This window comes from Oryzias latipes, chromosome 20 (assembly GCF_002234675.1).
Source record: "Oryzias latipes chromosome 20, ASM223467v1".
NCBI lineage: Eukaryota > Metazoa > Chordata > Actinopteri > Beloniformes > Adrianichthyidae > Oryzias > Oryzias latipes.
In genome coordinates this window covers 24,413,762-24,429,093 of record NC_019878.2, presented here as the reverse complement: position 1 = coordinate 24,429,093, position 15,332 = coordinate 24,413,762, and the positions used below count along the sequence as shown (strand labels likewise).

The 15,332-nt window shown below is 38.2% G+C and overlaps 1 long non-coding RNA gene across 2 annotated transcripts in view; it reads left to right on the top strand.

Annotated features, from left to right (window-relative positions):
- The first annotated feature begins 1,207 nt into the window (after positions 1-1,207).
- Positions 1,208-15,332, top strand: part of LOC110017287 — a 128,128-nt gene continuing 114,003 nt past the window's right edge. For both annotated transcript variants that reach the window (XR_002292650.2, XR_002292649.2), the window contains exons 1-2: positions 1,208-1,749; positions 3,999-4,047. This is a non-coding gene — a long non-coding RNA (uncharacterized LOC110017287). The remainder of the gene's footprint in view (positions 1,750-3,998; positions 4,048-15,332) is intronic.

Genomic DNA, 15,332 nt, shown 5'->3' with positions numbered 1-15,332 from the left:
TTTATATTTAGCTTTTTGCCTTACTGTTGTGCTGAAGTAACTGACTTAGAAAAAAAAAAAAGAATTTCCACCTTCAGCAACGAGTACATGCACTCTATTTTATTTCACAACTTAATTTTGACCTGAATGTCAAACCTGCCATTAAAACAAAGCTTTTCATAGAAAAGCTGGCCTTTAATTATATGTTTGCATTAATTTTCTATAAAAGACGTCAGGAAAAGCAGTGAAATAAAAAATGTTGGTCTCGTTTCAGAGGTACAGCAGAGACTCCTTTACAAACATGAAGTAGAGGCGTTTTACTCCATAAAATACAGCGTCTCATTAAAACCCAGCAAACATTTTATCATTTAACCTGGCAGAAGTACAAAGGCGACCCAAAAGCTCCTGCTGAAAGCATGGTGTTTGCTGGAGGAGGGCCGGAAAGCCCTGCTCTCCCTGCCACTGCTGAACAGCTTGGCATGAAGATGGCAGAGACGGGAACACGGATGTGCAGATGGAGCACGGATCTTTGACTGTTGGAAGAAAGCTGCCAGAAAGTCAGAACAATCTCTAATCTTTTCATCAAAATCAAATTAAAAAGGTCTTGACTCCTCCTGAAAGTGAACTGCTACTACAGCGGATGGGATTCAATCATTCACTTTTACACTGATGCTTGTTTACCTCCACATTAATGACGCCAAAAATATCAGAAGCACAGTTTTCATGTGGAGGGAGGACTTGTGTAGTGACTCAGGGTCGTTTTGTTCAGAATATTCTGACATAAAAATAGATTTGCAATAACAGCATGTGCTTGAAGAGGCAGAGGAATCAATCTTAGATTGTTTCTTCTTAATCAGCTGATGCACAGATCTGTATTCTTAAATCTGAAAGGATTCCACTCACTGGCACTAAAACATGTTTTACAACAAATGTGGTAAAATCATCATCCAAAGTGCTTCAATTGAAAAAGGTTAATCCTGCAGCTATTTAGACACTCTTATCTGAGATAAAAAGCAGTGATGAAGTTGGAGAGTGTTTCTGCATTACTAGGAATATTTCCAGAACCACAAAGTGATTCATCAGGATTTCACAATTTTGGTTGAATTTCCACAATTTCAAGCAATTCCACATATTTCTTTCAGTAACTTTGAAGAATAATTCTGACTCTGGCAAATCACTTTCATTAGGAACAATTTCCACCATCAATCGGTCGCCATCGATTAGGTGCATTAGAGGCTCAAACATAAACATCATGGAATCCAAGATGGCTGCACTGGCATGTCACTGCTCAGAGGCCCCGGCTCAATCCAACCAGAATCCCGGGGAGTTGATGCCATCCATCTGGAATATTTTATTGCTTTTGTTCAAGCAAACATTTGTGAATTTCCTAGTAGGTTATCAACAAAGTAAAGTGGGATATTGGGATCTTTACTGAAAGAGCACCAAGGCCCATCAAAGCCTAGTGAGCACATTGTGAGTAAACCTGGGAAAAACATCAAATCTACCTGGATACTTTATCTACCTGGACATTATTTCTGCAAAAGACAATGGTAGCAAAAAAAAAACCTGGAAGAGGTTAAAACATCTCTGAATGTTTTCTGAAATTACCAAAGTTACAAAACCTCAAGAGCACCATGAGCGAAAGAAAGAAGTAAACGAGAGAAGCTGTTTTCACCGACTAAACGAGGACTGAGGAGTCATCATTCGGAACAAAGAGCTCATCATTGGATTAAAGACGAAACATCGCAGCTATAAGAACTACAAATGAAGGTAAGAACCCTTTACAAACACTAGAACAAGTTCAACGTGCTCCACACCAAGCAAAGAACACAGAACAAAGCCAGACAGTGTTGTGCAGCCAATGAATGCAAAATTCCACTTCATAATAAGAAAAGCCCTGGAAGAACTGGACCAATAGAAATGATTTTAACATGGACTGGACAACACAGGCATGCTGTTCCCAGAGTTAGTGTCAGGCTTCACTTTCAGTCTGAAGTTGGTCATTTCTGTGTAGAACTCACTAAACAAGCTGCTATTATATGTTTGAGAAGGTTTTACAGTTGCTTTCAAACAAACATAAAAAAAAAGTTTGCTTTAGTGTTGATCAAATCACAGTTTAATCAAACATTTCACTGATTTGTGTACATTTCTTTTGACCCTATAAACTTGAAGAATAACAAACTCTTCAGAATCTGTATGTCCTCCTGATTATCAAGTTTTTGACAAAACAGTTGCAACTTTTGTTTTGCTTTACTTTATTGTGCCACAAGAATCACAAAAAAGCTAGAAGATTCAGGAGAAATATACATACACGTCCATGTATTTATAAATGCATTTTGCAGAATCTCTCTTTATCCTGAGAATCCTCTTTTGGAACGTGATATGTTCACAAAGACGTTCGTCACAAAACGTCATTAGTGGCAGTTTTTGCAACAAGTTTTCAACTAAATGAATCATATTTCTTTTGAAGGACCTGTGAATGATTTTGCTTTTGGAATATTTTTAATGGTAATAAGAAGAAAAACGGTGTTAGTGATTTATTTTATTCCAGCAGCATTTTGAGACGGCAAACAAATCCGCCACTCTTTCTGTATTTTTTCCAAAGCGTTAGTTAAAGTTGAGCCTCATTTGCAAAACAGTTTGTATCTAAGTGAGTAAATTGATTTGGCTCATTAGTTTTAATGCAGAGAAATGCACTTCATTAAGGAGGAATGGAAACATAAGGAAGGCCAAATTCAGCTGTTCTTCATGGACAATATGATCATAAATAATAATTAGAGGGAAACAAATGCAGACTGCAGTGTGGGACGCATGGCAGACTCATCAAACCCTTTGACAGAAGAGTAATAGTACTAGACGCGTGCACGGTCCCCGGACACTTTAACAAGTTCTTCTATTTCCTAATGCAGGTAGTTGTTGGAAAAATGTGGTTCTGTCCCACAAATGTTCTCTTTCAGGTCTGAAAGAACTTGAAACAGTTGGAAGAAGAAATGAAATGAGCAAAGTCTGGGTTTTGCAGGCTTACCAGAGAGGATTAGATATTCTAGCGGTTGACTCACACTCAAGGAGTGGAGGCATTTGTGTCTCACAGAAAATAATTATAGTGGCTCATTTTTAGAGTCAGAAATTAGGATGGGCAGCAACATTAATAGTAAATCCAAATATATACAATAGAGGATACATTTTCCACCTTCAAAAGCATCTGAAACCTCAAATGTATTATCGACCGAAGGAAGCCTGTATTAAATATGTTTTACAGCGTGTCATCCCACTTCAGTTTCTTATTAGTTATACTACATTTCTTTGGGCTGCCTACCCTCCATGGCAGTTCATTGAGATGAACCAGAAAATAAGATCCTTTTGCAGCAGAGCACAGACAGAAAACAATGTTCAGGTTGCTGCCAAATCAGCCTTTTGCCTTTCCTTTGTTGCTCTCATTACAGAGGTGACTGTTCTGTAATGAGAAAATAATGGACAGAAATTCACTGTAATGCACGAGCACTTTATATAGTGTCTGTGCTGTCGCTTTTACATGCATGTTGACTCTTTCTTTTTTCAGAACATGGTAAAAAAAAACACTAAACCTTGCTATAAAAAGCTCAACGACACATTTTATTTATTAGTCCCTTTTGCAGAGACTAAACGTTATAGAACAATAAAAGGCAAACAGAATAAAGGACGGCATACAAAGCAATCATCTGGAGATCAAAGGTGCAGCGTCCAGAAATCTGTGCATTCTTTAAAAATGATGATCGGAGATTTAAAACAGGAAAATCTGCCTTTTAGGATCCACAACACGCATTCCTCTGACTTTAGAAGTCATAACTCTATTCCATGTCACACACTATTATAGACAATTACTCTGCTCTGTTATTGTTTTAATCAACAAATGCCTTTTGTGCTGTGATGATAAAATGCTGAATATTTGTAGAAACAAATCAGTTTTTTTTTTCTTTCTGCAGATGTAATTTTCTGCTCTCTTTCATTACTGTACTTTCATTCTTTCTTTTTGTCACTAGACTTCTGGAGTAATTGCTGTTTGGATCAGAGGAGATGGAACATCAAAAGGTAATTCAGACATTCTCCACACATAAAATGAGAAGTATGCGGCGACCATGAAATAAAACATGAATTAAAACTGTGGAAAATTGGGTGATTGGATTGACCTTCTGGGAGGGCGCTAGACAATTTCTCTGCAGAAGCCTCGCTCACTCAATCATGAGTGGATATATAAGCTTATTTACTGTCCACAGCAGCTTTGCACTCTCTTAGTAATGGTTTACAATTTTGGGATTCCATTTTAATTTTGTTCTGACCTTTTTTTTTTTTTTTTTCTCCAATTTTCTTTATCTACCTGGTTATCGGTTTCATTCATTTTTTGAAAACTAAGATGAACAAATTCATGGAAATTTCTGCACTGGTTGGGATTATGTACAAAGTTGCTATAAATGAAATATTCTGAGAGGACTGTTTCTGGGGGACGAAGCTTCAGATGCATGCGATACTCCTCCATCCATTGGAACTCACAAACGGGTAGAAATGAAGGTGGGAATTGAACCACTGATCAGTCCCAAATGTTTGCAGAATGGCTGTGGTCAGTTCAATTCTCTAAATGTCTTATTCCATTTCAAACAATTGAGGGATCCAACGCAGCACAACCCAACTCTGTCTTTTTTCAATTACTCTAAGCACCTCTATCCTAACATAATGTGTTGGGGCATAACACTCACTCAGGGTGTTAAGAACGCACGGTGATTAATTATAAAGTTGAGGTATAAAAAGGCCGCCTTAAAGCAGCGAGAGATAACACAAAAGCCACATTCTGTCACTTTTGTAATGTATGCCGTTTTCTGTGGCTAGCAGGCATTATCTTACACAAACTGGCTGTCTCCGCCTCAAACCAGGTACCTGCTCTCCAGTGCTAATGTAAAACTCAGTCTGACATTTATTTAAAATCCAATTTAGCTCAGGTGCTGGGGGGATATCAAGTTTGGATGGAGTTTTGTGTCACCTCTCTAATGAAGGAAGCAATGCAAGAAACTTAGAGACTGATGGATACGAGCAGATGTCAGAAAATGATTTGACACATATTCCATCAATTTTCCATGTACCTGCGAGGTAATAAAATGTATGAATAACTCATTTGGTAAACAGAGCGGCTTGTGTACCACCCAGAAATGGTCCTAAACCAGAAGCTAATAACTGCACATGAATTTAGGAACATATCAATTGAACAGAAGAGCATGTTTGACACAAAAAAAATGACCAATTTCATGTTTGACACAATGTTTTCCCCCAAATATGTAAAGAAAGGAGCGGTTTAGGATATAATATGAATAACTCGCTGATTTCATTTGGTCCCAACAAACAGGCGTGTTGAAGGCAAACGTTCCTCTCGCCATAAAGAAACAAGATTATATGATTCTCCTTGTGGAAAATGCCAGAACTTGACAGAAAGGCAAAAAAGTATAAAGGTCTTATCTTGATGACCTGTTTGGACTGATATTGTAAAATATTGGCATTTTAATAAAAATGCCTCCTGACATTTCTGTCATTTTGTAATTCTTTTCTGTCAAAGTGACCTTTTCTTAGCCTCTGCTGTGAGCATTTCCTTGTGCTCACATTATCAAGATGCTTTGGTCTCTCTTGTGCACTTCAGTAGGAAAGAAATGACTTTCCAGATGCTTCAGAACTCTAATAAACTCCATATTTTACTAAATTATTCATAGTGGTAAATACTTAAAAGTATATCAAATAATAGTCAGTAATTAGACTTGTTTAGCATTTTATAGATGAACTGCTTACATTTAAATTAGAGACTATCTGTTTTTCTCATAGTATTCTCCTTTTTTGTTGTTTTTCAGTCATGCATATGAATCCGTTCTCTAATAACTCCTGTCTCTCAAATTAATCGGCAACATGACCTTTCCAGCTGCCATTTGTCATGTGAATAAAACTCAAAACAGATACAAGTGTGAAATATGCCCATGCATCTGCGCGGGAGTTGTTGTCGTTCATCATATTGATATAAATCAAATGTTCAGCTACAGATAAAAACACACTTTCCGTCATTATGGAGACATTCAGGAAGCCGGTATTTGTCACCTGGTGGAGAGAGGCGTCTCTGCAGGACAGATTCCAATCCACCAGCTGCTTGGAAACTAATTTAATTAGTCAAGCCCTTTAAAACATCTTTAAACAAGACATCTGAAAAGCTAATAAGGCGTCAAACAGTGGCTGCATTTCATCCTTGAGGAAATCAGCCATGTCACGCTGGTGACCTTTAGAAAAGGCACTGGCTACAGTCCTATCATTTTGCTGCGATAACTCTTGATCATGCTCACTTCCATGTGACTCCAATAATAACTTCCTGTGAGAAGAAAGGATCTGGTTTTGACGTAATGGCAGAGGACTGCTGTGATCCGTGTGTCCTGATTCATTAGAGAAGCCGATGGGAACCATCTTTAATGCTGTCTTTGTTTCCAAACAGATCCTTGCAGAATTGAATAAAAAAATGTGAATACATTTGATGGAATTTCATCTAGAAATGGCCAAAATGACCATGTCGGTCATTTGCATTTGATTCAATTTGATTGCATAGAGTCATTATTTCCCTTTCTAGCTTACTTTTCTTTTATGACTAACTCAATTGAACTAAACTGTCACTGTTGTGATTTTCTAAACCCCAGAGATAAATCAAAGCTGTCTTGTGTTTTCTATTTTTTTTAATCAAAACTGCTTCAACAACATATCTAAACATCAGAAAATAAAGGGGGGGGGGGGAAGCTAAATTATTGTTCATTTGTTGCAAAAAGAAGCTGGACTAACTCCGCTCAATGAGTCACGCTTTAGTCAACCAGAGAAATAATATATCATATTCCATCATTGCATCAATCCAATCACATTAACTGATAACAAGGGGAGCATGGGAACAGGTGAGTGGGATGAGGCTCAATTTCATCCCGTAAATAAGGCTGAGGTGTCCAGCTGGGGCCTCTGGAAACGGTTACATCAAGACTGACAGCTGCCAGATAGCTAACAAACTAGTTAGAGACAAAGATGACCCCAGATGTCTGAAAAAATAGTTTTCTTCTTTATTTGAGAAATGGAAGCACAGTGGTGTCTCTGACAAGGTCAGAAGTATGTCGCATTCTTGTCTTTTTTTATTTTTAAAGTTGGCATGTTTTTTCCAAGTTTGTTATTTTACTGCTATGCAGGATCATCTCTGCGTACTCGACACTCTTGAGTTGATTGTTCAATTCGTTTTTATTACTAATTATTTGTGTATTTTTAATGACATTTTCTAAGAAAGAAGCAAAATTACTATGGTGTTTTTTTTCCAAATGTAGTTTTTGCCTTTTGACATATTTTTGGTGCCTCAATAAAACACATTTGTTTGCTGTCACTGATCAAACAACAGAGGCAGAATAAAACTCGTAATTGCTGCAGAAAGAAGCCAAGAAGCTGTCTTTCACCAAAACCTTGTGGTCAGAACCGGAAGTGGAAAATAATTGATGCATTTGGAGGTTTTTGTTTCTGCATCTAAAGAACTTCTAGCAAACCTTAAAGGATTCAAATAAATCCAGCATCTCTGGATGTTCTCCTTCTATAACAACCAAAAGAATCTTACAATTACATGTTCTCAGTTGTGAGATTTTTGTCCGATTGGCCTCTGTCACATCTTCCAGAACCGTGGGATTTAAACGTGTCTGAATCAGATTATGATGGAAATGATATATTTCATAAAATAACAGATTGAACGTCTGGTCCATTCTTGACCAGAAGAGGCGGCATCTCTTGGAGCTGAATGAAAGACTTAAGGTGTTCTTGCCTTTAATGGAAAGGCTTTTTAAATGTACTTTATTCAGAAAAGTTTACAGACTGAAATTCTTCAAAAGGAGTTTAATATGGAAATTATGTTCAGAGAATCATAAGATCTCAATGACCACCTTTTTCTTTCTTCTCTTTTTGTTTGCCAGTCATGAGTTTTGTTTTTTTCAATTTAATTTTATTTTTTTATCAACAGAAATGATAATCACATCACATTTAGATGTTTTAAAGTTAGATCTTTACAAAAAATATGCAGATACCCCCAAATCAGATGAGATAGTGGTTGGATTCCTATTGTCAGTTTTAATTTAGTTGCTCTTTTTGTTTTTTGTTTTAAATCAATTTTGTGTTATTAAAAAAAAAATCATCTATAATCCATTACACGTTAACACGTTTAAAGGAAGAATATTAAATCATTATATAGTGGAATAAGAAGAAATGGACTCTGGCATCTTTCATGGGAAAAAAAAGCCTGAAGAAAAGTAAAACTGATACCACGCTAATGGTACATTGGATCTTGACAATTATTCTGTTTTTTGTTGTGTTTTTTGCGTAGTCATTTTTCTTTTTGTATTTTCTGTGTGTAAATAACTACCAGCAATTGTTCTGTTCTGAATCCAGAACCTTTTTGTTACTGTATGTTGTCAGTACTTTCTATAAAAGTCCTGCATGGATTTTCAGAATTTAACGTTTTGATGCTTTGGAAAAATGAAACACAGCAAAAACTGAAAGTATTATAGAAATCTGCCAAATTAAGTGCATTTCAGAAATGTCAAAATTATAACTAGACTTCCTAAAAGGGCACTAACCAGTAATTCATATAATCAAATGTGCTCCTCGACGCTTTTCCAAAAGTTTGTTCCTAAACGTGACCCTAAAGTGTGGGAGGAGCTACGGTCTAAAGCGTTAAGCCTTATCGCTACATGGAAGGATTGACTGTATGTCTGCTTATTTCATTTGCAGTGCAGAAAGAGATCAGGTTTGTTCATTGTGAAGTGTCTTACAGAAGCTTTGGTATTCACGTCTCCATGTCTGGGTTCATGACAGAGATTCTACCAAAACGTTGAGGTTTACCGTCGACGCCAGGAGCTGCGTCTGAGTGACGGACGCTTTCTGCGATCCTTCTGTCTCTCTGTGATCCAGTTTGATGATCTGCTGTCCAGCATTGGTAAATGGTAAATGGCGTATACTTCAATAGCACTTTTCTACCTACAAGGACAAAGCACTTTACAGTCACAGCATTAGTCAGAGGAGGGAAAAAAACTAAGAATAAAATGAGAGGATCCTTTTTAATAATGTCTCAACAAAAATTAGAAAAACGTAAAGTTCAGAAGGAAAACGATCCATGTTGGTTTTGGACTCCACCTTCTGATCCCATCATTAACACAGCAATGAACAAAAATGGAGTACTTCAATTAATTTTGACCCTGACGAAGGCAGAAGGTATTCCACCGAAACGTGTTGGTACGTTTAACAAAAACAAACCGGTGTAATTTAAGTGCTCAGTTTAATTTATTGACACACTGTACTTTATTGAATCTGAACAAAAATAGTTTGACGAAAATACTTCACCGCTGCCACTAGACCGACAGGCCTGCAACACGAAACACAATACAGGACCCCTGATCGCAACTATACACTTACTTAGCATTGAAACTGGACGAATCTGCCACACAAATTGTGTTCGGTGTGAACATGGCTTAAGGGTGGTGAACATAAGCAGAACTGCCCCAGGTTAGGGCCCCCAGAGGCCTTTGTAGCACTCCTGGTGATTTCCAGATCCCCCCCCAGAAAAAAAAAACAACCAAACCTCGATTCATGAGAAAGGACGCGGTGTAGACCTTCAGTTTGAATGCAGCTTCTGTTGGTCGGCTTAACGCGACATGCATTTTTTTTTCAATATAGAAATCATCAGGGTATTGTCTGACACGGAGTTCTTGTGCCGCTGCTTCCAAGTTAATATCCACACTTTGGAGAATCAGCACTGCAGTGACTCATTTACAGAAACTCCTCTCGTGTCACATCTTTCATTTTCTCCTCACTTGTCACCAATTTCTCTCATGTCTGCATTCTTTCATGAATATCAGTGGATTCTGCTGCTTATCCCAGGCAGAAATGTGAGGCCACTGGGTTCAAACTGGTGTAGTACGGCTGAAAAGATTTCTTCCTTCAAGTATCACACTGTGTCCATAAAGGGATTTGATGAAAGTTCTGCATGTCACATTGTGGGCGCTGAGAGAAAAACTGTTTGTTTTCTTAAATACAGATGCTTATTTGATGTTCTACCAATTCAGATCCAAGTTAAAAGTGTTTTCGTCAATGAAAAGGGCCTTAAATTTCACTAAATCTGGCTAATAGTTGGAGCATTGGCAATGAATGAAGGAATCTGCCATGTCTGGGTCCACATTCACTGAAACGGCGTAAACGGCTGGCCTTGCTGGAGGTCTTTCCTCCTAGAGTAACCTTCGGTTTCCAAGCATTTATTTTACGACTGTACATCGACCCTGAAAACGCACAGAGTAGATTTGATTCCCTCTCTAGAAATATTGTCAAAAGCTGGTCTTTACTCTCAGATACTGTTGACTCACCTCTATAGTGCAGCTTCTTCGTCCTGTTTTCACCTTACGATTTACAGATAGATTAGTAATTTTCTGCGCTGTGTCCATGCTTGTGCTCAGAAACGCACCGTATAGAACGCCTGAGAGATGTGGAGCCTGCTTGTAGGAGTGATGGTTAAAGGTTAAGCTCAAACTGAAGATGCTGCTATATCTGTATCAAATGCTAATCATCTTTTTTTCTGTATTTTTAGCCCACAAAGTCTAATCAGTTTACTAAAATAGTACAAGTTTATGAAAAATCACGGTAAACGCAAACAAACGGAAAAAAAATTGTCAATGAAGTAAAATGAAAAACAACACGGCAAAGCCCCTCAGGTAACAGATAAGATGCTAAGATGTGGTGGATTTGTTCAATTGGACAAATTTGCAATTATCTAAATAATTAACATTGGCAGACAGTCCTTTTTTTGTGTTGCAGTTAATCTGTTTTTGGTTTGTCTGTAGTGGAAAACTGGCAAGTTCTACCTCCTAATGGGATTTCCTCAAGCACTAATACACAAAATAGCCAAGTATTTCCCTGAGGCAATGACAAAGGGTTATCTGGGAAATGATAAGAGAATTACACAAGATGCTTTTGGGGAGCATCCACCACATTTAATCACATAATAAGTCATTTTAATTTGCTGATTCTCAGTCACGCATTAGTCTCATATTAATCTGAATATGTGTGTAAATAAGGCTCTAGCATCTGCATGTGATTGAAGGATTGGATTTTCCTAAGCTGCTAGAAGGTGGCAAACCATTCCTGAGCCACACTGATGTGATTTGAATAAATAGCTCTTGTTTTGTGACTCAAAATGCCAAACGAAAGCAGGGACACGCCCGCTAATGCAAATCCATACACGGTTACTGTCACTTTTAAACTGAGCCCCGATCATGTCATTGTTAATTTTTCACTTTTTGTGCAAAAATCACGGAAGGCAATTCCAATTGTTTAATCCCTGGTTAGAAAAGAAAAAGAATTTCCTTAAAACCTAGACCATATACCAAAATGCCACCAAACACCCACCTAAATGCAAGTTGTTTTTTTAGCAAAATTAGCAGATGCAGTCGCATTTCACACGGCGTGCAGCAACCGGAAAGTTTTAAGATTTCAAATTAAACGTTTTTTGACATCAATCAGTGGTCGCCCAGACACATTTGGAGGTTGTGTGGTGGCGTGCAGTGACAAGCATAATGTGTCATTGTTGGTCTAATATGAACCACATTTTCACAGCCAACTAGTAAAATCATAAAAAAAAACAATGGTTACTGTTTTTCTCATACGTGCAGCACAGAAGAAGGAATATGAATATAAACTACATAAGCGAATAAAATTCACATCAATCAAACTCTAAAAACATATAAGTGGCTTAAAAGTGATTGTAATGATTCCAAATGAAACCTTTACAGAATAAACCATACATTTCAAAACGGTAATAAATGGGTCCATTGTTGGAAAGGACTCAGATTTAAAGCACTTCTGAGAAGAATCACTCCAGAGGGACCCACAACTGCAGGACACTCTACGCTCTCATTCACTGTACTTTAGAAATGGGTTTGCATACTTGGCTGTGCCTGATTAGTAATTACAGATGCCATAAATTATTTAAGCAAGTAAAGCTAAGTGAACACCTTGATCTCCATCAGGGGTCATCTTGTAACCCACTGCAGTGATTGTTTTAGAGACGCTTATTCCCATGTCACAGCCACATTGTCCAATTTTCCCTCTATGTAATATTTTCTTTTTTATGCCGCACAATCCTTTTTTTTCTTAATTAACAGCAGGTTTTCAGTAGAATTAATAACCCGTCCGTACTGGTCTACCAGATTTAAGTTCGACTGAGGCAGTCAGATCGGGTCCTCACCTTCGCACACCTGCAGATGTTTGTGTTAGTCATCCGTACCGACTGGTCCTAAGATGCTAATCGAGGATCATGTAAGAAAAACAGAAATATCTGGTGTTGGTTTATCCTTTTAATTGTTAATATTAGGTCTCATGATTCTTCATGATGTATTTTAGGTGACTCAAAATTATATTAAGATCAATTTATTTATTTTTGTATTATTCAGATCACAATTTTCTTCAGACAATGGTAAAACCAGAAAATGGTAAATATTTTCTCTGAAGTAACTAGTTAGTATTTTTTAAAAGAAAGATTTTGTGCATTTTTAGGTCTTTTATTTGCGCTTGTGTACAATGTCAAAGTAATTTAGATAAAACATTTTCCTTCAACTGATGGTCATCATTTTTCTGACCAGCTGTGATCATTTGTGGGGTTTATTCAGTCATACTGAAAGAACCAAAGTGATTTATTTTTCCTGTAATATCATCTGGATGGACTGTATTTAAGAAAGACGCTTTTGAGAGAAGCTCGGAGTCTCTGTGACCTTGTGCTTTTATGTTTCATCACAAAGAGGTCAAAGGCATTGAGGTAGATGTGTGTCCATCAACAGTTGGTGTCCTTCACAAAGCCGTGCAGTAAAGTGCGCCTGATTAGATTGCAAATATACGTGACTCTCATCTGTTCCTCCATTGAATTCCGTTTTTTATTTTATGAAAGATGGAAGGAAACCCGAGATGTTTTATGTTTCGTCTCATGAATTTCATTTCTTTTGATGAAATGATGCTCACGTTTCTTCGGGAGCTGAGAAATGAGGGGTTTTAGGAGACAGCTTTTAGAGCCAATCCCATTTCTTGCTTTTATCCGTCCGGTTAGCCCGACCTCTCCATTCTGCGTCTTTACATGACGGTGGGGGGTGGCAGGGCGGTCTTTTAAATGACGCCCAAAGGCAGCAGTCCTGCAAAAGATCTTTAAGAGAAGATTGAAACGATTTGACCTAAAGCAACAAACATAGTTGTAATAAATAATTATAATACAGTGATCCCTTGCTATATCACGGTTTACTTTTCACGGTTTCGCTACTTCACGGATTTGGATTGTGCATTGTGTTCTGCATTCTGATTGGCTAAAAAGTCACTCAGCGAGTAGCTCAAGAATGGGACCCTTTGATGAGCCGTTCATAACAGTTCTCCAACATAATCGATGGGGGCATGTCGGTGTATAAGGATCTTATAGCAAAGAAGAAAAAAGAGCGACAACAACTGCCTATCACTATGTTCCTCTCCCGAACAAACACACCTGCAGCTGCACCGCGGGCTTCAGAAGGAAAAAACGCTGCAGAGGATGCAGCGGCTCAGTAGGAAGAGCAGTGAAAAAGAAGACCGGAGTCACTATCTGTCCCAATGTACTTTTTTATTTTTTTTCATAATCATTTTAAATTTTCTTCCGTTTAATCCACTCGGGTCGCGGTGGGCGGGGCTAATCTCCGCAATTTAAAGCCTTCTGTTCTTATCGATGATTGAAATTATTATTTGACAGCACACTACAGAAGTTATTTGTTGAAAAAACGTTTCTAAAGTACTTTTATTTGTTAAACAAACAATTGATTTAGCCTGTTAAATGGTTTGTTCTTTCTTTTCAATGTATAATAGTGTATTTCATTGTATAATAATTGTAAAAAAAATAAAGGTTTCTACTTCACGGATTTTGCCTATCACGGGTTCTATTTGGAACGTAACCCCCGCGATAATCAAGGGATCACTGTAATTTGATTTTATTCATCCTTCAATGCGGAAATTATTTCTCCACATTTGACCCATCCCCTGGGGGGAGTGGTGAGCCGCGGGCTAGCCGCACTCGGGGGGCAACGACTGGCTGGGGAGAGTGGGGATTGATCCACCAACCCTTCGGTTGTTGTTGGACGACCTGCTCTACCGCCTGAGCTAAACTGCCACCCAGAGAATATACTAAGAACTCAATCTTCTGCTTTACCAGTCAATTAAAGAAGTATAGGAATCTTGGTTTTGTTTTATTATAACATAGTCCAGGTAAATACTCGATTCTGATTGGCTGTAAGGTGTGATTTACCACAGTGACAATGAACACACAGTAGTAAAAAAGAAGTTCCGGTCACATAGCTCAAATGTTCTATATCATTGCGCTGGCCTGAACGCTGGTTGGTGACAGAAACTCAACATTACTCAGAACACAATGGGCGTGTCCACATTTGAGGGCTGCGTCCGTCAATGGCCGCGACTTTCCCGGGCGACGTTGGCCGGGTCCTTCGTCGAGCGGGTGGGCCGGATGTTAACGGCTGTGAAGTCGGATGAGTCTAGCCTTTAGATAAATCCAGCCGTTACATCGGCGAATGTCCCGTCGCCTAGCAACCGTGGGTCCCAAACAGAGAGGAGGAGTGAAGCAGGCAAGAAGCTCAAAATGTTCCTGGCTTATTTGATCCAACTGTTAATCTTGGAGGTGCAATTATAAAAAGATGTAATTATTTCCAGACCTCCATTGTTGTCAGAAAATCTCTGGGTTTGGCCGCAATGCATCATGGGTTATGGACAGCTTAGAAGGAAACGCCAGACGAATCCTTGAAATCTGGGAAAAGACGAGCGTACTCGTTGGCCACATTTGAAGGAGGCGTTGAATTTGGACAGAACTTGTGGCAGCGCTGTGACGTAAGCAGCCTTCAAATGCAGCCAGTAAGAACGCAGCCCTCTAGTATGGATACAGCTGATATTACTAATATTACTATTATATACTTTTTTATCATAGAATGTATTTGAAACAAAAGATGAATAATAAAAAGCACAGGTTATCATGCCTTATTCCCCAGACGAATGATTCATAGTTTCCTTTAACCTGTTTGATCATTTTGAAGACTGATGCAGCAGAAGAGAAAGATGGAAAAGAGTCTAAGACGAAGGAAATAAGACACGAGGAGGAATCGAACTATTTAGACTGAATTTCTTTAAAACAATCATTTCAAATAAACAAGCGGTAAGTGGTGAACATTACCTGAACTGATGCTTTGTTTAACCCAGGCATGTCCAAAGTCTGGCCATTTCTAATACTTTCT